Genomic DNA, 23,366 nt, shown 5'->3' with positions numbered 1-23,366 from the left:
TGTCTATGTTGACCATTATGATTTTCCCATAGGACAGTAGAAAAGTGTCTCCTGTGGGAAATAAAGGCCCAGATTCTCAAAGGGCTTACGACGGTGCAACGCCATGTATGCCGTCGTAAATCCTAATCTGGGCCGTCGTATCAATGCGACTGATTCTTAGAATAAGTTACACATAGATATCCATTAGATCCGACAGGCGTAAGGCTCTTACGCCATCGGATCTTAAATGCAATTTTTTTTCCCGCTAGGTGTCGCCTCTGTCGTTTTCCCCGTCGAGTATGCAAATTAGCTAGATACGCAAATTCCCGAACGTACGCACGGCCGACCCAGTAAAGTTACGACGTTTACGTTAGGCTTTTCCCGGCGTAAAGTTGCTCCTGGGTATATGAGGCGCAACCAATGTTAAGTATGGCCATCGTTCCCGCGTCTAAATTTATACATTTACGTCGTTTGCGTAAGTCGTCCGTGAATGGGGCTGGATGCCATTTACGTTCACGTCGAAACCAATGACGTCCTTGCGACGTCATTTGGAGCAATGCACCCTGGGATATTTTACGGACGGTGCATGCGCAGTACGTTTGGCGCGGGAACGCGCCTAATTTAAGTGCTACACGCCCCGTACCCGCCTAATTTGAATTAGGCGGGCTTGCGCCGGGTGATTTACGCTACGCCGCGGCAACTTTACAGGCAAGTTCTTTGTGAATAAAGCACTTGCCTGAAAAACTTGCAGCGGCGTAACGTAAATGAGAGACGTTACGCCCCCCTAAGTTACGCCATTCTACGAGAATCTGCCCCTATGTTTCCAAATAGGAGCAATTGCTAGGACCAATGTGTGTGTTTTGTATGTGTGTAATACTGTTCTTTAAATGTCCTTTAAACTGAAAGAGAGTGTAGGAAATGAAATGGCAGATTAAGTACCCGAAGCTTGCTGCTACACAACCTCATGCATACAAAAACCTTTAAAAACTATTCAATTCCGTAAATTCTTCTAGAACCATTGTTTACAGGGCACTTGGCAGGGCTCATATCCAATTGCCAGGAACCCCAAAATACTGGAACTGGCATGTGAATGCCAGTTTTATTTCAAAGCAATCTCTAATTGGAACAGGTGAAGACTGTGACATGACTGCCCCCTCCCCCCAACCACACCTCATCCAATCACAGAATACCTTACAATTATTGAGAAAATGCAAAGTGTCCGTTAAATGGCATCCGAGTTGCCCCCTGTGTTCACTCAGCAGGGGACCTAGAAGCTAGCAGTGATCACTGTACTACAAGTGCCTACTACAGGCAGTCCCCGGGTTACAAAAAAGATAGGATCTGTAAATTTGTTCTTAAGTTGAATTTGTATGTAAGTTGGAACAGATACATTTTTTGGGGCAGATCCACAAAAGAATTACGCGTAATTTTAAATTTCCTGCCTCGTATCTTTGTTTTGTACCCACAAAACAAGATACGACGCCATCTGGGTTAGATCCGACAGGTGTACGCCTTAGTACGCCGTCGGATCTTAAATGCAATTTTTCAGCGTCCGCTAGGGGGCGTTTCCGCGTCGAGTATGCAAATTAGCTATTTCCGACGATCCACGAACGTACGAGCGGCCGACGCATTTTTTTACGTCGTTTCCGTTCGGCTTTTTCCGGCGTATAGTTAAAGCTGCTATATGGTGGCGTACTCAATGTTAAGTATGGCCGTCGTTCCCGCGTCTAATTTTAATTTTTTTGCGTCGTTTGCGTAAGTCGTTCGTGAATAGGAATGTGACGTCATTTACTTTCACGTCTAAACCAATACGTCCTTGCGGCGTACTTTGTCGCAATGCACCCTGGGATATTTTAAGGACGGCGCATGCGCCGTTCCAAAAAAACGTTGTTTACGTCGGGTCACGACGTATTTGCATAGAACACGCCCCATCACTCCCATTTGAAATTTCGCGCCCTTACGCCGCAATAGATACACTACGCCGCCGTAACTTACCACGTGGATTCTTTGAGGATTCACAAGAAGAAAATGTAAGTTACAGCGGCGTAGTGTATCTTAGATACGCTACGCTTGCCTAAAGATAGGCAGATCTTTGTGGATCTACCCCTTTAAGTTTAACTCCAGCCCAAAAAAAATCATGTTTAAGCTTTTTGGATAGCATAGGGAAGAGTTAACACCCCTGTAACATTTTTTGTCTATGCCCCTGTTCATAAGATTTACCTCACTTTCTGTCCCTGTGGATTTATAAAATTTGGGATTGTTGTGGAAACAAGGATCGGTGATAAAACTTCCGTGGAGAGGAGACACCTTTTTCTCATAATACATTTTTCAGGAGAGAATTTCCATTCCTAGGGGTAGATTTCTTCCCACTTCCTGTTCTCTCCTTCTGTAAGTATGAGTCGTATGTAAGTCAGATGTTTGTAACTCGGGGACTGCCCATACAGTGATCTCCAGTTTTCACAGGGATCAGCTTGGCATCCAAGCTGAACCATGCCAGAACTTTGGCTTTAACTATATTTTATTTCACTTTACTTTAGTAAATCATCTTTGCTGACTTTCATAGATGATCACTTGTATACCGTATTCCCATATGATTTTTCTTGTAATTTCTATTTGTGCCATATGTCATCAGTGCTTATTAATTGTTTTGTGTACAAAGTTCAGGGAATTTATAGGGATCTTCATGCTGACTTTTATGACTTTTTTATGTCTAGACACTCTCCGTTCTTTTGCTCTTGCTTGGCTTAGTGGAATACCAAGTGTGACACTATATGTGCCAAATAAGCACTGCAAGAACATTACGTGACTGAAACAAGACCAGTTCTGTTTGTTCATTCTAGTTTTGACCCATTATTTTTGGAATCTCCTCTGTCTGACCGATCATTTTCATATGTCATGCTTTGACATTCTAACAATAATGTGGATAGTAAGGTGAAAGGTAAACAAAAGAAAATGATGGTGATTGAATTTTCCCTTAGCTTAGAAAATGAGATAAATCACATTTTATTCTTTCTTTTAGCCACATATTGAATAATACGTGTATATGCTGCAAGAGAATTAGGTTTCAAGGAGAACCTTGGACAAGTAGCTACAGTAGCTAAGCATACATTTGGAATACATAAATACTGTATGTAAACTGATTTACAGAAGGAGTGGGCTGAGCACTCTTTTGCCCACCCACACTTATACAGTAATGTGCAAAAGTTCTAGGCAGCTGCGAAGAAAAGCTGTAAGGTAAGAATGCTTTCAAAAATATGAATGTTTTAATTGTTTATTTTTATCAGTTTACAAAATGCAAAGTGAGCAAACCAATGTTTGGTGTGACTACCCTGTGGCTTCAAACCAGCATCAATTCTTATGCCGCATACACACCATCACTTTATGTGATGAAAAAAAAACGACACTTTCTGTGAAGTAAAAAATGACGTTTTTGAAACTTCAATTTTCAAAGACGAAGTTGCCTACACACCATCGTTTTTCTCACAATGTTCTTGCAAAGTGAGGTTACGTTCCACCACGTTTTACCATTGAAACTTGCTTCATAAGTAGCTTCTGGGCATGCGTGGATGAAAAAACGTCTTAGAAAACAACGTTTTTTGCTACACACGGTCAATTTCTGTGAAGTAAAAAGTGCACTTTTGAAAAACGACACATAAAATTGAAGCATGCTTCAATTTTTTTTGGTCGTTTTTTACAAGACATAAAACGACGTTTTCCCCCACACACAGTCAATTAAAGTGACGTTTTTAAAAACGTAATTTTTTTTCATCACATAAAGTGATGGTGTGTACGCGGCATTACACTTGCACACTTTTTAACCACTTTACAACCGGGCCTATTTTGGCACTTCTCTCCTTCATGTAAAAATCTAAATTTTTTTGCTAAAAAATTAATCAGAACCCCCAAACATTATATATATTTTTTGGCAGACACCCTAGGAAATAAAATGGCGGTCATTGCAACTTTTTTTCTTGCACGGTATTTGCGCAATAATTTTTCAAAAGCCTTTTTTGGGGAAAAAAAACGGTTTCATGAATTAAAAAATAACAAAGCAGTAAAGTTAGCCCAATTTTTTTGTATAATGTGAAAGATGATATTACGCCGAGTAAATAGATACCTAACATGTCACGCTTTAAAATTGCGCACACTCATGGAATGGCGCCAAACTTTGGTACTTAAAAATCTACATAGGCGACGCTTTAACATTTTTTACAGGTTACTATTTTTGGGTTACAGAGGAGGTCTAGTGCTAGAATTGTTGCACATGCTCTAACGCACGTGACGATACCTCACATGTGGGGTTTGAATGGCGTTTACATATGTAGGCGGGACTTGCATGCATGTTCGCTTCTGCGCGTGAGCTACCAGGGACAGGGGCATTTAAAAAAAAATGTTTATTTTATTTTTATTTTACTTATTTTTTTATTTTTACACTTTTTTTTACATTTTTTTTTATCACTTTAATTCCTATTACAAGGAATGTAAACATCCCTTGTAATAGGAATCAGTGTGACAGGTCCTCTTTATGGAGAGATGTGGGGTCAATAAGAGCCGGTATCGTTGACCCAGGGGAGCAGTCGGTCTCCAGGACCAGCAGTCAAACCCCTGGCCCCAGCAGCCAGACACCTGACCCCATAAGCCAGACCCCAGGACCAGCAGCCCAGCACCAGCAGACTCCAGGCCCAAAGAGCCAGATCCCCAGGCCCCAGGACCAGCAACCAGACCCCAGGAGCAGCAGCCAAACCCCAGGACAGGCAAGCTAGACCCCAGGCCGCAGTATCCAGAACCCAGAAAATGTCCACCCCTCCAGTGTTTGGACACCTTCTCAATCCCCCAAAATTTCAAACCCTATAGGATCACGTTGATGGTATTTTCTAAAGTACGTGGAGTGCACGAGAGGTGTGCCCCACGTACTATAGTCCACATTTACATTCAAGCATATACACCACCCCTACGGTGGTGCATGTAATAAGCTGTTTAATAGGATATTCAACATGTGTAACAGAGGAGCTGAATGTTTAACGTTTTTTAATATTGTTTTTTGCATGCTTACAGGTCTCACAACGACCGCAGGCATAAAAACCTGATAAAAAATTAAACATCTTAGGCTGAGCGATAATAGGAGGATCAATCACTCCAGGGGCAATAGTGTCCCTCAGGGCAGGTGCTTTTCTGTAAATAAACTGAGGTCGGTCTGGAAGAAAAGGGCCCAGAATCGCATCTCCCTTCAGAATGGGCCAATATTTGGCTACAATTCTCTCTAATTTTTTATGCTGTATATTAAAATCCAAAACCATCTTGCACCCACTCATAGTCTCTTGAACACTAGAGCCAACTGGTTTATCTGCAATGATGGTACTCATGTCCATAGCCCTCACTGTTTCAATTTCTTGATCAATAGAGGGCTGTGAGTAACTCTTTTGTACAAACCTTTTGGCTAATACTTGTGACTGCGGGAGGAAGTCCACCTCAGATGTAGAATTTCTATGTAATCTGACAAACTGCCCTCTCGGGATATTACACAACCAGAGCCTATGATAACTGGTGAGGGGTATATAACCATTACGGTCCATGGTCTTAAAGTGATTCCTAATATGCAGCTTATTATCTTTTTTTTAAATCTCAAGATCTAAAAAAGTAATCTGGTCATGGGCCACTGTCCAAGTGAGTACAATGTTCTTGTCCATTAGTATTCAACTTGTCCATAAACAGTTGGAGACTGGACATATCTCCTTCCCATACCATTACCAAATCGTCAATATACCTTTTGTAGCAAAGGAGTTGTGGCGGTTGGTCGTGGAACACTACATCTTCCTCCCAGTGGGCCATAAATAAGTTGGCCACACTGGGAGCAAAACGAGCGCCCATCGCAACTCCACACTGCTGCAAATAAAAGTCCTTATTAAACCAAAAGTAATTTTTTAGAAGACAAAAGTTAAGACCATCTAAAAGAAACTGAATATGTTGGCTACTCAAATCGGTACCTGCCAATACCCATGAAACTGAGGCTAAAGCAGCCTCGTGATCAATGACAGTATATAAGGATCCGACATCTGCAGTTATCAAAATGGTATTAGATGTACATGATAAAGTTTCCAATGTCTGAATGATTTGTTTAGTATCACGCAGGTAAGCTTTCATCTTACATACTAAAGGCTGAAGGAAAAAGTCCAGATACTGTCCCAACCGGGATGTCACTGAGTTAATACCACTGACAATCGGACGACCCGGTGGTCGTTCTGAATCCTTATGTAATTTGGGCAAGCAATAAATAATGGGTGTACGACAATAAAAAGGGTCCAAATAAGAGGCCTCCTTATTATTTAAAATCCCCTCACTTTTACCACCCTCTATCAAAGAATGCAACTCATTCTTAAACTGTACCATCGGGTCTCCTCTTAATAATGAGTATGTATTACGATCACTCAAAAGTCTGGTCATCTCTTCCTGATAGTATAATTTACTGAGCACCACTAACTCCCCACCCTTATCCGCAGGGCGGATAACCATATAATTTCTTTGTTCCAATGACATAATACCACGTTTGATGTGTTGTGAATCCCGGACCTTCTTGATCCGAAGACCCTCTAGGTCACTGCACACCATATTCTTAAAAACATAAAGATGCCTGTTATCATTACACTGTGGATTAAACACAGACTTGTTCCTAAGATAAAAATGCTTAGAAATGGATACAGGGACATTTCTCTCTATGGGGTTTGAAAGAAAATACTTTTTCATATTCAAACCACATATTTTTTAACATTTACATAGGTTTGAAATTTGTTTAGATTTTAGCAAACTTCAACCCCTTATCTAGTACTCGTATCTCGTCATCCAAAAGAGGAATACCACTTAAATTAAAAATCCCTGTACCTAATACGGTCTTTGCCTTTTGGTCTCGTCGACCCCCCCTGGTTCCTCTCAGTTTTTCCTTTTTAGACTGGATTGTCCATTTCCGACCGGACCCGGGGGGGGGACCGGGGGTTCTCTCCAATCCCCTGCCCAAGTTGGAGTCTGAGGTGGGGCCCTCTCCTGACCTAAAAAATGATGGTTATTAGGAGGTCGCTCCTCCCAATAATCCTGTAAAGGGGCATAATGGTTGTAGGTAGGTAACGGAGGTGCCCTCGGGGGGTAACCGCCTCTTCCTCGTTGTTGTTCATTACCCCTATTGGGAACTGATCACCAAGGGGGATTGTCATAGTACGTAGGCTGTTGAGGATACGGAGGGTAGCCACAGGCTCAATGTACCCACCCCTACCTCTGCCCTTTCCTTTTCCCCTGATCTTAGATAGACCCTGTCCCCTAGACTTAGGAGTGTTAGCTCTAGTGGGCATAATATGGGATCCCACTACATTAGCCCAAGAGATCTGAGAACCCTGGGTAACAGGGATAGGATCCTCCGATGTTGGTTCAGTAGTATCCATTGATACCAACTAAGAGTGATCAGGTTGTGTAGTAATCAAAGATTGCCATTTGAAGACATGGTGCACTCCAAAGTCATTCAAATCGCACAAGAATTTCTTAAGTTTTTTATCCTGTATTTCTTTATCCCACCTAATTTATTTAGTTTTTAATTCTCCAGAGAGATGGATAAACTCAGGGGTATCCTTACAAGGTTCAATACGGTCTGTAATAACCTTAATCTGGCCTTCAAGCCACTTCTTTTTACGTTGCTTACGGGAGAGCAATAATCTTAATAAGTCAAAACCTTTGTTAGTGAAGAAGTCACACCATTCTTTATTTGACTCATCGTCAGACAGACTATGGAGTTTAATTTTTTATCCGTTTTTTATGCCTGCGGTCATTGTGCGACCTGTAAGCATGCAAAAAACAATATTAAAAAACATAAAACATTCAGCTCCTCTGTTACACATGTTGAATATCCTATTAAACAGCTTATTACATGCACCACCGTAGGGGTGGTGTATATGCTCGAATGTGAATGTGGACTACAGTACGTGGGGCACACCTCTCGTGCACTCCACGTACGTGTGGGTGAACACATTAGTAACATCAAAAGAGGGGTGAAGACGCATAGCGTCTCTCAACACTTTAGAAAATACCATCAACGTGATCCTAATGCTGCGTACACACCATCACTTTATGTGATGAAAAAAAATGACGTTTTTAAAAACGTCACTTTAATTGACTGTGTGTGGGGGAAAACGTTGTTTTATGTCTTGTAAAAAACGACCAAAAAAAATTGAAGCATGCTTCAATTTTATGTGTCGTTTTTCAAAAGTGCACTTTTTACTTCACAGAAATTGACCGTGTGTAGCAAAAAACGTCGTTTTCTAAGACGTTTTTTCATCCACGCATGCCCAGAAGCTACTTATGAAGCAAGCTTCAATGGTAAAACGTGGTGGAACGTAACCTCACTTTGCAAGAACATTGTGAGAAAAACGATGGTGTGTAGGCAACTTCATCTTTGAAAATTGAAGTTTCAAAAACGTCATTTTTTACTTCACAGAAAGTGTCGTTTTTTTTCATCACATAAAGTGATGGTGTGTATGCGGCATAAGGGTTTGAAATTTTGGGGGATTGAGAAGGTGTCCAAACACTGGAGGGGTGGACATTTTATCCGTCAATAAAGCCGCCGCGAATCATATTGAATTTTTGAGATCAAAGTTGCATTCCCTGCAGGCTTGAATGTGGAATTCGATCTAAATTGTTTTATTTCTGATAGATAGATTTATTATGTGGCTTATTATTAGATTTTACTAATTAAAAAATTGTTTTAATAATTTTTTATAATATCCAATTATATATTGGGTAATATTTTATGCCTTTATTCTATTGTTATATTTTTTTTTATAATTTTTTATGATTATTATTATTTTTCCTGTATGTAATGTATCATATGTATATTATGTGTATTATGTTATCAGTGGCGATCGTGGATGAGGTCCCCTTTTTTTATTTAAAATTTCTTTACAAGTATGCATGTTGGTGCAGATGAGTATATTTTAATATATTCATTTTTCATTATGATTATACTAGGCTACATTGCGGTTATTGAGTATAGTACATTTGGATTTTTTTCCTTTTTTTCCTTTTTTTCCTTTGATCTGTGCTTGTTATCCCTATCCAGCTAATGACCAGGCCTGGGTTAATGTCAGCTTGTTATTTCCTTGTTCCTATGTGTAGCCTGGCAACCGAATTGGTGTTCGTTTTCTTTCCCCCTCCCTTTCCATCTACAGATAAGGTTTTGTTCCTATATGATACCGCAATTGGCCATCTTTTTATGAGCTGGATTGGATGATGGGTTGCCATGGCTGCGTATAAACCTTCCACAGTAGGACGTCCAGCGTGTTCTTTCCTGCCCCATGCTGAGGAAGTCCCGCCCCCGGGATGTAACGCGTACGGGGGGTGGAGCCACGCAAGACGTCACCTATGACCGCTGCTGCCTGTAATACATTACATGCTCCTTCAGCTGACACTCGGCTTACAGAGTGTCATAACATGTGAGTTTACATTTGTATTTTGCCTTTGAAATAAACGTTCTTGCACTTGTCGATGACACTGCTGGAAATTGTTTTGGAAAAGACCTAGTATGCTATCTTGAGTTGCCAATTCCTTTCCCATGGACGTCTCATTTTGAACCTGTGGTATTTGTTGATATGCCCTGTGACCTTTTAAGGTCGATATCTTAAGGTGAGAGGCCGACTTATATACGGTGGAGGAGATTGCTGTGGTCACTTTGTTTGCACTTGCACCTTATGCCGATTTATGGATTGGATGTTTGGATTTATTACTCCTTATGAACTTTTCACTCACATGGACTTTTTTTCTTATATAAATTCTTTCTGATATGATTGTATTCATTATTATATTCATTGTTTATACATTTACTTTATATTTAAACATTTGCGCTGCACTGTTTTTTCACTTTACAATTGTTCAATAAACGCTTGTTTACATACTGCACTATGAATTTTCTCCCTTCTTAATATCTCCTTGTGCTGGAGAGCACTCAGGAGGATTATCTGTAGAGCTGGGAGTATATTAGAAGCATTTCCATATCCAGGCAAAGTTACTATTATAACAAGAGGAAGGTCTCTCGTGGAGTTGAAGGGGTGGAACATCGCACTTGGTTTTAATTACAACTAAGCGAGTTTGATCCCTGTAATCTGGGATCCATCCCTTCTTGGTAAATGACCTGTTGGATAAGCAACTTTCCAATGTCACCGCTGAACTATATTTGTTACATTATGCTTGCTATAAACTTTTGTTATGTGTTCTTGCGTTTTATTTGATAATTTGTCTTATAGATTACTCCTCCCGATGAAGCAGTGTTCATACCGTGAAACTAGTAGAGGACTGGGTAATCTATTAGAAACACTCCATCAAAAGATATCTCTTGGGGAAACTTTTGAGTATTTGTGCATTGTTTATTCAAATAATTTGAATGTGATTCTTGTATGTTTTTTCTTTTATATGTAATGAATATATTCTTCTGTTTATCAGTACCGAGATAGTCCACCACAAGATTTGTAGGTTTGAGCATGTGTTGAGCCAGCCTCAGCAGCTGCCCTTATGTTCCTACCCCTCCCCCCTTTTCCCCTTCTGGTAAGAGGCTTAATTTTTCATTTGTTGTGAGAGAACATACAGTAGAAAAGCATGGATATTCATGATTCTACACAAGAGCACCTATGGACTATTCATTTAAATATTAATGTGGACTATTTATTTGTCAAATATTGTTTTCAGATTTTTAGGATTGTGCACTTATTGGTATATATAGTATCTCAGAAAAGTGAGTATACCCCTCACATTTTTGTAAATAATTTATTATATCTTTTCATGTGACAACACTGAAGAAATTACACTTTTCTGCATTGTAACATAGTGAGAGTACAGCTTGTATAACAGTGTAATCACTGGAAGTTCAACATGGCACCTCATGGCAAAGAACTCTTTGAGGATCTGAAAAAAAGAATTGTTACTCTACATTAGTGGTTCTCAACTCCTGTCCTCAGGACCCACTAACAGGCGAGGTTTGCAAGATAACTGAAATGCATAACAGGTGATATCAATTGCTGCTCAGTGATTGTAGTACTCTAGTCTGCATCTTCCCAAGGTAATACTTAAAATCTGGCCTCTTAGTGGGTTCAGAGGACAGTAGTTGAGAACCACTGCGTCTACATAAAGATGGCCTGGGCTATAAGAAGATTTCAAAGACCCTGAAACTGAGCTGAAGCACGGTGGCCAAGACCATGCAGCAGTTAAACAGGACACATTCAACTCAGAACAGGCTTCGGCATGGTCGACTGAAGAAGTTAAGTGCACTTGCTCAGCGTCAAATTCAGGGGTTGTCATTGGGAAATAGATGTATGAGTGCTGCCAGCATTGCTGCAGAGGTTGAAGGGGTGGGGGGTCAGCCTGTCAGTGCTCAGACAATAAGCTGCACACTGCATCAAATTGGTTTGCATGGCTGTCGTCCCAGAAGAAAGCCTCTTCTAAAGATGATGCACAAGAAAGCCTACATACAGTTTGCTGAAGACAAGCAGACTAAGGATATGAATTACTGGAACCGTGTCCTGTGGTGTGATGAGACCAAAATAAACGTATTTAGTTCAGATGGTGTCAAGCGTGTGTGGCGGCAACCAGCTGAGGGGCACTGGGGGACCTATAGTTCACTGAGGGAACCATGTATGCCAACATGTACTGTGACATACTGAAGCAGAGAATGATCAAGATGGCTGCGTGTTGAGTTATTTTAAGCTGTACTAATTTACATTGTATCAAAGTGTCATTTCTTCATGTTGTCACATGAAAAGATATACTAAAATATTTACAAAAATGTGAGGAGTGTACTCACTTTTTTGAGAGATACTGTGTGTATATATATATATATATATATATATTTTTTTTTTATTAACAATGGTGTGGGTGTATTTATTGACAATTTTGTTAAAAATAAGAAACAAGGAGTATTATGTACGCCATACTCGTTCATGTGAGGGGAAGGAGGGACTGATATCTGCGGGCCCACTTATTCAAGATTCTGATAAGTCATCCTGCACCCCCTCCAGGCCACAACATCCCTTGTGGGTATGTAAGTCGAACTTCATGTTGTCCAGCAATGTAGATCCACACTGTCAGTCAAGATGAGGGATGTGCAATGATGCTAACCTGCCACCATAACAATGCTGCCCTGCTGCTACTCCCTTCACAAATGACAGCTCACCAGTGCTAAAGAAATGTAAACACAGCCGTGGGGATCCTGGGCAATGCCATTGACAAAATACAGTCATGAACATATTTGGTCAATGATGTCACCAAGAATCCCTGGCCCATTTGTTTACAAACAATCTGGTGGGGATCTGTCATTTGGAGGTGGTAGTGCTGCCGCCTCTAAATGACAGATTTTCTGGTTTATTGAAAAATGCATTTTTAACAAAAGTTAGCAAACTGGTGTTAAAAAGGCCAGAAAAAAGCTTTAGCTCCCATAGATCAGTGGGATTCAGAAATTTACTCGGGTTTAGCAGATATTTTGCTGAGTTCACTGCAAATAACATTTTGACAGGTTTGTTCATCCCTACAATATTTGCTAAATATTAATTGGAGAATAGGGTGTGTTATTGAAAAAAAAAATGTAACTTGTAAAAACAGCCACTCTTTCAAATGTCTAGAAACAAACAGGATTACAGTTAGCCCTATGTTGTAAAGCACTGTGCAAACTGTTGTCTCTATATAAATCCTATATTATTATTATAATAATAATAATAATAATAATAATAATAATAATAATAATAATAATAATAATAAATAATAATAATTATTATTTGTGTAGCACTACCCACGAAGGAGCTGCTGGAAATTTTTTCGGGCGGCATGTTACCTCTATTTCCTCGCTGTCCAGAGTGATGGATGAGAGTAGAGAAAGTTCAATGTCCACAATTTACAATTCCTTTTTAAAGATTTATTTGCTGAACTTGGTAGAAGAATAAAATAAGTGTTTGAAAGGGTGGAAGGGTAACAGGTAAATAGGTTCAGGTGCGGTATTTTAATCGCCAGAGTGGGTATTGCGCATCTGGATGGGTTTCTCTCACTAACCTAGCAGCCAGAATGTCACATGGAACATGGTACAGTCTCTGCCACAGACCTTCCCATAGGTGGAGATACTTTTTGGTCCGGAATTCCCAGAACACAGGATTCAGCACCCGTATCTCTCCAGATTACCTTCTTGTAGAACTTGAAACTGACAGGCGATCACCATCAAGTCTTTCGGTAAACGGTGCATCCTTCGATACAGTTCAAGGCCTCTCTTGAGAGGCCAGCCTCATGCTCGGTCCTCTCCAAGATAGGTCCTTCATCAAGCGGCTTCATCCCTAGTTATCCAACGTGATCCGAAGCCAGGATTACAGGAACATGCACCCCCTGCCAGGAGGGCCACACACGGGGTGGTGGGACGACAGACCCAGGATCCGCGACGACCCCGGATCAGTGACATCTGTCCCCCTCACCAGCATGAACCCCCACATGATTGGCTGCCAAAGGGAAATACCCAAATCCCCTTGCTCTAGCTGCTGTCACCCTTGGCCTGGAGTAACAACTACACCCCAGGCAAACAATAATGGTCACTCACAGCACAGCCATGGCTGGAAAAGAAGCCAAATTTGCTCAAAATCATACACGTCTGAGTCAACTAACTCTCAGACTTTCCCCTAAATTTAAAATAGTGCCAGCCCAACAGGAGCAGGCCGCTACATTTGCATTTTTAAATCAAGCCAATTAAATCTTAACTCCACGCAAACAGCTAAATATGCAGTTGAAATGCATACATGTGTGATGTGTAACACATTTGTAATTCTGTTTAGCCAGTTTTATACTCCAGCACTTTGGGACACATGGTTAAAATACATAGTGTATACTATAGGTAAATTGATTTACTTGACAAAGGATTTGCAGTTTCATTCAGCAATGGTGTTTTTACACATCTATGTAAGAAAGCACAACCAGAAATGACTGCATTATTTCCTGATTTAGATGAGCAGCTTCCTAGGTAACCTGCCTGCTTAATGGACATTGTAATTGACAGACAATGATGCTGACTCATTGTTCAGTGGAAAGGTTTGAGAGAAGAAAAAGAAGCTATAAATTAAAATCCAGAAATATAGACATACAGTATGCAGCTGATCCTGAATGAGATTCTAACAGTAATTGCAAATGTTGGCAGTGTTTTCAAATTCCAGCAGTTTCAGATCAGTTGGCATAAATCACTATTAGTATCGACTATCCACAGACACCATATATCAACTAGAGATGAACAAAATAATGGGACAAATCTGGAAATCCCATCAGACGCCATCTTTCCGTAAATCATCATTCAATGCAATTGCACAGGAAAATTTGTGTAATCTTGATATATTCATGCACATCATGACTCCTGATTGCTTGGATTCATGAATTACCTGCTTCTTTGCAGGAAAACCAAATTGGCCTGTACATAGTCAGGCAAACAAGTCATTTGCATTGCACTGAAAGCAATGCCCATTTGTAAATCAATTTGCTCGATGTGCCCCTCTATGGTTTATGCCTGTTACCCCTTCACTCTGATATACTGCAAGCAAGGTGATATTTTTCCAATACCCTAATGGGACAAATTGACGTTATTAAAAAAAAAATGGTATTTAACTAGAAGCATATAATTATTGAAAGATATGAAGAAATTACATTAGTGCAAATTGTCAAGTTTTTTATTGAGATGACACTCCAGTTTGTTTTACAAGTTGTTCTTTGCTTGCTCAATGTGGTTCTCTTTAGCACACACCCAAACTGCAACCCTTATTTAAAGTATATGTCCAGCTAAAACCTTTTTCTTAGTTTTGAAAAAAGTGGGGAACAATTAGAACCTTATTAGGTTTTTACTGCTATTTGGAGCTCTGCATTAAAAGTACCATTTCAGTGTTTGTGGATGACACCAAGCTATGGAGTGGATTTATGTCCCTGCAAGATGTCTCCAACTTACAAGCTGACCTCAATGTACCTTTTAATTGGGCAAATATGTGGCAAGTGAGGTTTCATTTTAATAAATGTACAGTTATGCACTTGAGAGCTAAAAAAAAAATGCATGGATTATATATTCTAGGAAGAAAACACGCCCACATCCACCTACGCCGGCGTGTGCCTTCCAGGGATGGACTGGCCATCGGGACTACCGGGAGTTTCCCGGTGGGCCGATGGCTCAGTGGGCCGCCTGTCACTGTCAGTGTCTCTCTCTCGCCTCGTCACATTTATGCTAATGCTCCTGCACCCGGCGGCTGCGCCAGCCAATAGCCATCATCACTCGACACTTCTCTCCTCCTAAATTTACAGCCCTGCCCCCGTCCTAGCGGCGTGACGTCACTCGCGGCCGTAGGCGGGAGGGGATTACTATGGGAGGAGGCGGCCTCCTCCCATAGTAATCCCCTCCCGCCTACGGCCGCGAGTGACGTCACGCCGCTAGGATGGGGGCAGGGCTGTAAATTTAGGAGGAGAGAAGTGTCGACATGGTGTGACATGGTGTGTGCGGGGCTGGTCTTTGGTGGTGATCGTGACCACTTGCTGCAGGAGTTCCGCCTCTCTGCCTGGTGCGCTGTGTATTTTCCGAGGTCTCTCTCATCTACCTCCTCTGTCAGCCCTGCCCCCTTGGTCAGCCCTGCCCCCTTGGTCAGCCCCCCTCTGTCAGCCCTGCCCCCTTGGTCAGCCCCCCCTCTGTCAGCCCTGCCCCCTTGGTAAGCCCACCCCTGGCAGCCCTGCCCCCTTGGTCAGCCCCCCCTCTGTCAGCCCCCCTCTGTCAGCCCTGCCCCCTTGGAGGCCCCCCTCTGTCAGCCCTGCCCCCTTGGTAAGCCCACCCCTGGCAGCCCTGCCCCCTTGGTCAGCCCCCCCTCTGTCAGCCCTTCCCCCTTGGTAAGCCCACCCCTGGCAGCCCTGCCCCCTTGGTCAGCCCCCCCTCTGTCAGCCCCCCTCTGTCAGCCCTGCCCCCTTGGTCAGCCCCCCTCTGTCAGCCCTGCCCCCTTGGTCAGCCCCCCTCTGTCAGCCCTGCCCCCTTGGTCAGCCCCCCTCTGTCAGCCCTGCCCCCTTGGTCAGCCCCCCTCTGTCAGCCCTGCCCCCTTGGTCAGCCCCCCCTCTGTCAGCCCCCCTCTGTCAGCCCTGCCCCCTTGGTCAGCCCCCCTCTGTCAGCCCTGCCCCCTTGGTCAGCCCCCCCTCTGTCAGCCCTGCCCCCTTGGTCAGCCCCCCTCTGTCAGCCCTGCCCCCTTGGTCAGCCCCCCTCTGTCAGCCCACCGCCTCTGTCAGTCCCCCCTCTATCAGCCCCCCTTTCTGCCGCCCTCCTCTGTCAGCCCCCATTCTCTGTCAGCCCACCCCTCTCTGAAAGCCCCATCTCTGTCCCCCCTCTCCCTCTGTCAGCCCACCTCTTCTCTGTCAGCCCACCCCTTGTCAGTCCCCCCTCTGTCAGCCCCCTCTCTGTCACCCTCTGTCAGCCCCCCTCTGTAAGCCTACCCCTTCTCTGTCAGCCCACCCCCCTCTGTTAGCCCACCCCTCTCTGTCCCCCCTCTTCCTCTGTCAGCCCCCCTGTCAGCCCACCCCATCTCTGTCAGCCCACCGCCTCTGTCAGTCCCCCCTCTATCAGCCCCCCTTTCTGCCGCCCTCCTCTGTCAGCCCCCATTCTCTGTCAGCCCACCCCTCTCTGAAAGCCCCATCTCTGTCCCCCCTCTGTCAGCCCACCTCTTCTCTGTCAGCCCACCCCTGTCAGTCCCCCCTCTGTCAGCCCCCTCTCTGTCACCCTCTGTCAGCCCCCCTCTGTAAGCCTACCCCTTCTCTGTCAGCCCACCCCCCTCTGTTAGCCCACCCCTCTCTGTCCCCCCTCTTCCTCTGTCAGCCCCCCTGTCAGCCCACCCCATCTCTGTCAGCCCACCCCCCCTCTGTCAGTCCCCCCTCTGTCAGCCCCCTCTCTGTCACCCTCTGTAAGCCTACCCCTTCTCTGTCAGCCCACCCCCCTCTGTTAGCCCACCCCTCTCTGTCCCCCTCTTCCTCTGTCAGCCCACCCCATCTCTGTCAGCCCACCCCTCTCTGAAAGCCCCATCTCTGTCCCCCCTCTCCCTCTGTCAGCCCACCTCTTCTCTGTCAGCCCACCCCTGTCAGTCCCCCCTCTGTCAGCCCCCTCTCTGTCACCCTCTGTCAGCCCCCCTCTGTAAGCCTACCCCTTCTCTGTCAGCCCACCCCCCTCTGTTAGCCCACCCCTCTCTGTCCCCCCTCTTCCTCTGTCAGCCCCCCTGTCAGCCCACCCCATCTCTGTCAGCCCCCCCCCCCTCTGTCAGTCCCCCCTCTGTCAGCCCCCTCTCTGTCACCCTCTGTAAGCCTACCCCTTCTCTGTCAGCCCACCCCCCTCTGTTAGCCCACCCCTCTCTGTCCCCCTCTTCCTCTGTCAGCCCACCCCATCTCTGTCAGCCCACCCCTCTCTGAAAGCCCCATCTCTGTCCCCCCTCTCCCTCTGTCAGCCCACCTCTTCTCTGTCAGCCCACCCCTGTCAGTCCCCCCTCTGTCAGCCCCCTCTCTGTCACCCTCTGTCAGCCCCCCTCTGTAAGCCTACCCCTTCTCTGTCAGCCCACCCCCCTCTGTTAGCCCACCCCTCTCTGTCCCCCCTCTTCCTCTGTCAGCCCCCCTGTCAGCCCACCCCATCTCTGTCAGCCCACCCCCCCTCTGTCAGTCCCCCCTCTGTCAGCCCCCTCTCTGTCACCCTCTGTAAGCCTACCCCTTCTCTGTCAGCCCACCCCCCTCTGTTTGCCCACCCCTCTCTGTCCCCCTCTTCCTCTGTCAGCCCCCCTGTCAGCCCACCCCATCTCTGTCAGCCCACCCCCCCCTCTGTCAGCCCACCCTCTGTCAGTCCCCCCATCAGCCCACCCCTTCTCTGTCAGCCCACCCCTCTGTCAGCCCCCCTCTCTGTCACCCTCTGTCAGCCCACCCCTTCTCTGTCAGCCCGCCCACCTCTCTCTGTCAGCCCCCCTCTCTGTCCGCCCACCCCTCTCTGTCAGTCCCCCTCTCTGCCAGCCACAGCAGGGTGCACCATTCCAGCCACCCACTGACCCAAAGCAGAGAGCCAGGCTAGCCACCAATAGCAGAGTGCACCATGCCAGCTACTCACCCACTGGTCCACAGCAGGGAGCCAGGCAGCCACCCACAGAAGCAAGCTACTCACGGCGACCCACCCACAGCAGGGCCAGGGTTACAGCCACCCATAGTGACCCACCCACAGCAGAGCCAGGGTGCCAGCCAGCCACCCACGGTGACCCACCCACACCAGGAAACCAGACAGTCACAACAGGGTGTCAACCAGCCACTCACAGAAGCCAACCAGCCACAGTGACCTTCCACAGCAGGATGCCAGCCAGCCACCCATGGTGACTCACCCACACCAGGGAGCCAACCAGCCACAGCAGGGCGCCTGCCAGCCACCAACAGGAGCCAGCCAGCCACCCACCCACAGAGGACTCAGGAGCCAGTCACAGCTACAGTACCCAGTGAAGGTAAGAGGAGCGCTACACAGTGCCAATTTTATTTCTTTATTTGTGAGAGGTTGGGGCAGGGGGTTTTACTTATGTTTTTTTTGCGCAATTGTGTATAGTTTATATACTGTTTTTGTGTGTGTTTGCAAAAACAAAAGTGGGCTGGTCTGGATAAAGTCCAGGGCCAAATTTTGGTCCCAGTCCATCCCTGGTGCCTTCGATACCTACGCCACTCTGGCGCAGTGTTGGGAGCACTGGCTTGCTGAATGCAATGCTTGCCTCTCCGCGCTACATTGGCGTGACGTACGGTGTGTGCTCTACGGCGGCGTAATGTGCGCCTTGCTCTCTGTGAATCTGGGCCGATCAGTCTAAACCGATGAGAACGGACTGAAGTTCAATTTCATCGGTCCAAACCGACCGTGTGTGGGCCCCATTAGTCAGTTATCCTTCGGTCCAGAAATTTAGAACTTGCTTTAAAATTGAACTGATGACTGGTAACCGATAGGTCAAAACCGACGGTTAGTATGCAAAAGCATCGGTTCAAAACCCGCGCATGCTCAGAATCAAGTCGACACATGCTTGGAAGCATTGAACTTTGTTTTTTTTCAGCACGTTGTTGTGTTTTACGTCACCGCGTTGGACTCAATCGTTTTTTTTAACTGATGGTGTGTAGGCACATCAGACCATCAGTCAGCTTCATCGGTTAACCGATGAAACTGAACTTCAGTCCGTTCTCATCGGTTTAGACTGATCGTGTGTACAGGGCCTAAAACTAGATATTCTATTGAATCTTCAACTCTGATAAAGCACTGATAATCTGATAATTCCTTTCAGTAAAATGCTTGGGAGATGCCTTATGGCTGTATGTGGTTTTGTGGAACAGTTTCAATGACAGCTTTAGAAAAAACATATTCTGGCATCATATAATTTGCATGTTTAATTGATGTTTTTATGTTTACATTATTGTTTGGCTTAAATACAGTAGCAACAACCAAATTTGATTAATTTAAACTTTAAAAAGGCTTTTTAAGGTAGTTTTGACTGTCATAGTATAGCTTGTGATCTTTTTTATTTTTTTTTGCAGTACCACACTGTCTTAAACGTGTAATAAAATGTCAAAACAGAGTACACAAAAGCACTTCAAAACCACAACACCACATTTCAAAGACAAGGCAGTTTTTTTATCCCGAATAAAAAACTAGAGTGCGTTAATTTAGTTACAATAGCCACACATACAAGTACAGTGTCTGCAGAGTATGTAAGTAAAAATTTTAAATAGATGTAGTATTTTAGAGACAATAGCCAGAAATATTGTACAGACTTACAGCACACTAAACAGTTTTACTAGGCAACCGTCTCAGAGGGTGAGACAAGGGAGATTTTATCATTACATAAAAATTCAAGTGATGTATTTTGGAGACAATAGCTTAACAATTGTAGCAGCAGTGGCAACTAAGGATGAGCCAAACCCCCCCCCTGTTCGGTTCGCATCAGAACTTGCGAACACACCAAATGTTTGTGTGAACTTTAGAACCCGTTAAAGTCTATGGGACTCGAATATTTGAAATCTAAAGTGTTAATTTTAAAGGTTAATATGCAAGTTATTGTCCTAAAAAGTGTTTGGGGACCTGGGTCCTGTCCCAGGAAACATGTATCAATGCAAAAAAAAGTTGTAAAAACAGCCATTTTTTCAGGAGCAGTGAATTTAATAATGCTAAAAGTGAAACAATAAAAGTGTAATATTACTTTAAATTTCGTACCTAGGGGGGGTGTAAAGTCAGCATGTGAAAAAGCGCATGTTTCCCGTACATAGAACTGTCCCTGCGCAAAGTGTCATTTCTGAAAGAAAAAAAGGCATTTAAAACCGGCTTTGCGGCTCTAATGAATTGTCGGCTCTGGCAATTCAGAGATGATTTATTCATAAAAAATAAAAATAAAAAAGCTGGGGGTCCCCCCAAATTCTATTAACAGGCCATTCAGGTCTGATATGGATATTAAGGGGAACCCCGCCGTCAATTTAAAAAAAAATTACGTGGGGTTCCCCCCAAATATTCATACCAGACCCTTCAGGTCTGGTGTGGATTTTAAGGGGAACTCCACCCCAAATTAAAAAAAAAATGGCGTGGAGTTCCCCCCAAAATCCACACCAGACCCTTATCCGAGCACGTTAACCTGGCCGGCCGCAGAAAAGAGGGGGGGACAGAGTGTGGCCCCCCTCTCCTGAACCGCACCAGGCCACATGCCCTCAACATGGGGAGGATGTCCCCATGTTGATGGGGACAAGGGCCTCATCCCCACAACCCTTGCCCGGTGGTTGTGGGGGTCTGCGGGCAGGGGGGCTTATCAGAATCTGGAAGACCCCTTTAACAAAGGGGACCCCCAGATCCTGGCCCCCCCCTATGTGAATTGGTAATGGGGTACACTGTACTTCTACCATTTCACAAAGGAAGTGTAAATAGTTTAAAAAAAAACACACAGACACCGTAGAAAAAAATCCTTTATTAAAAAAAATCCAGCGATGTGAATCCACTCTCGGCCCGGCCCCCCGCTCCAACGTTGTCTTCTATCCAGCGACGGATGATCTCTCCAGCGACGGGTGATCAGCGGTCCAGTCCAGCGATGAGAAGATCCATCCGTCCAGAGCGCAGCAGGCGAGCTCCTCTCTCCGCTGGACACAGCCCAGCGAATGACGCGCTGGAGCTGTGACATTTCTTATATAAGGGAAGCGGCCACCCGTCACGTGACCCCGCCCCCTCTGACGCACCCTCTTACGTCACTGGGAAAGACCGGGAAAGACCGGGGGGCGGGGTCACGTGACGGGTGGCCGCTTCCCCTATATAAGAAATGTCACAGCTCCAGCGCGTCATTCGCTGGACTGTGTCCAGCGGAGAGAAGAGCTTGCCTGCTGCGCTCTGGACGGATGGATCTTCTCATCGCTGGACCGGACCGCTGATCACCCGTCGCTGGAGAGATCATCCGTCACTGGATAGAAGACCACGTTGGAGCGGGGGGCCGGGCCGAGAGTGGATTCACATCGCTGGATTTTTTTTTTTTTTAATAAAGGATTTTTTTCTACGGTGTCTGTGTGTTTTTTTTAACTATTTACACTTCCTTCGTGAAATGGTAGCGGTACAGTGTACACCATTACCAATTCACATAGGGGGGGGGGCAGGATCTGGGGGTCCCCTTTGTTAAAGGGGTCTTCCAGATTCTGATAAGCCCCCCGCCCGCAGACCCCCACAACCACCGGGCATGGGTTGTGGGGATGAGGCCCTTGTCCCCATCAACATGGGGACATCCTCCCCATGTTGAGGGCATGTGGCTTGGTGCGGTTCAGGAGAGGGGGGGCTCACTCTGTCCCCCCCTCTTTTCTGCGGCCGGCCAGGTTAATGTGCTCGGATAAGGGTCTGGTGTGGATTTTGGGGGGAACTCCACGCCATTTTTTTTTATTTGGGGTGGAGTTCCCCTTAAAATCCACACCAGACCTGAAGGGTCTGGTATGGATATTTGGGGGGAACCCCACGTCGTTTTTTTTTAAATTGACGGCGGGGTTCTCGTTAATATCCATATCAGACCTGAAGGGCCTGTTAATGGAATTTGGGGGGACCCCCAGCTTTTTTATTTTTATTTTTTATGAATGAATCATCTCTGAATTGCCAGAGCCGACAATTCATTAGAGCCGCAAAGCCGGTTTTAAATGCCTTTTTTCTTTCAGAAATTACACTTTGTGCAGAGACAGTTCTATGTACGGGAAACATGCGCTTTTTCACATGCTGACTTTACACCCCCCCAGGTACAAAATTTAAAGTAATATTACACTTTTATTGTTTCACTTTTAGCATTATTAAATTCACTGCTCCTGAAAAAACGTCAGTTTTTAAAACTTTTTTTTGCATTGATACATGTTTCCTGGGACAGGACCCAGGTCCCCAAACACTTTTTAGGACAATAAATTGCATATTAGCCTTTAAAATGAACACTTTAGATTTCTCCCATAGACTTTAACAGGGTGTTCCGCGGCTTTTCCAATTTTCCGCGAACACCCCTAATTGTTCGTTGTCCGCCGAATAGGCGAACAGGCAATGTTCGAGTCGAACATGAGTTCGACTCGAACTTGAAGCTCATCCCTAGTGGCAACAGATTGTAATGATGGCAAGCCAGCAGAGTTGGCAGGAGCTGGAACAAACCTTAGATAGCAGCATCAGCTGCAGGGGTTTAGTAACACTTGCAGATCCATGACTGGTTCGTTCTTATGGTAGTGAAGAGTTCAACAGACAGAGTCATCGCTCTGTACCAAACTGCCTGCATCAGTACATTAAATGCTATCTAAGACAGCACACTGTTCGCAGGGCAAGCCAACAGCTTCATCTGATACTGTGAACGTTTTGGGCGGTGGTCCAGCCTCAGTTTGAAGAGTGTCTGCATCCTCCCTGGACTCCCTATAGTATGAAATCATATGGTTTGGGTTTAGCCTGTTACTGCTGCCACCAGCTAGGCCTGTCTAATATGTTTTAAAAGATTACTTAAAACTGTCATTGAGGCAGCCACCAGCACTGCTGTAGTTCAAATGTGTGGGTGTACTGTATCATATATCAGGTGGTTGGCAGGCAACTTTGTTGCTGTATTTTGGGAAGATGCACACTCAATGGGCATGCCGCAGGACCCTGAAATTCATGGTACCTAATCAGGATCCATTGCATCTCTCTGTTCAAGATATGTGCCAGGCAAGTGACATGGGTAAGCTTTTCCTACTGAAGGGTGGCCAGCAGGTTGGTGCTGTTGCCACAATGCCTGCCCTATCTCTAGCCCAGTGTAGCTCCTTTTCCCCAGGCATACCAGCTGCACAACAGCATGGCAGCATTTTGCCTGGGCCCTTGCATTGGTTCAAGGTTGCTT

Source organism: Rana temporaria, chromosome 4, assembly GCF_905171775.1.
Source record: "Rana temporaria chromosome 4, aRanTem1.1, whole genome shotgun sequence".
Lineage (NCBI taxonomy): Eukaryota > Metazoa > Chordata > Amphibia > Anura > Ranidae > Rana > Rana temporaria.
This window is presented reverse-complemented; position numbering follows the sequence as displayed.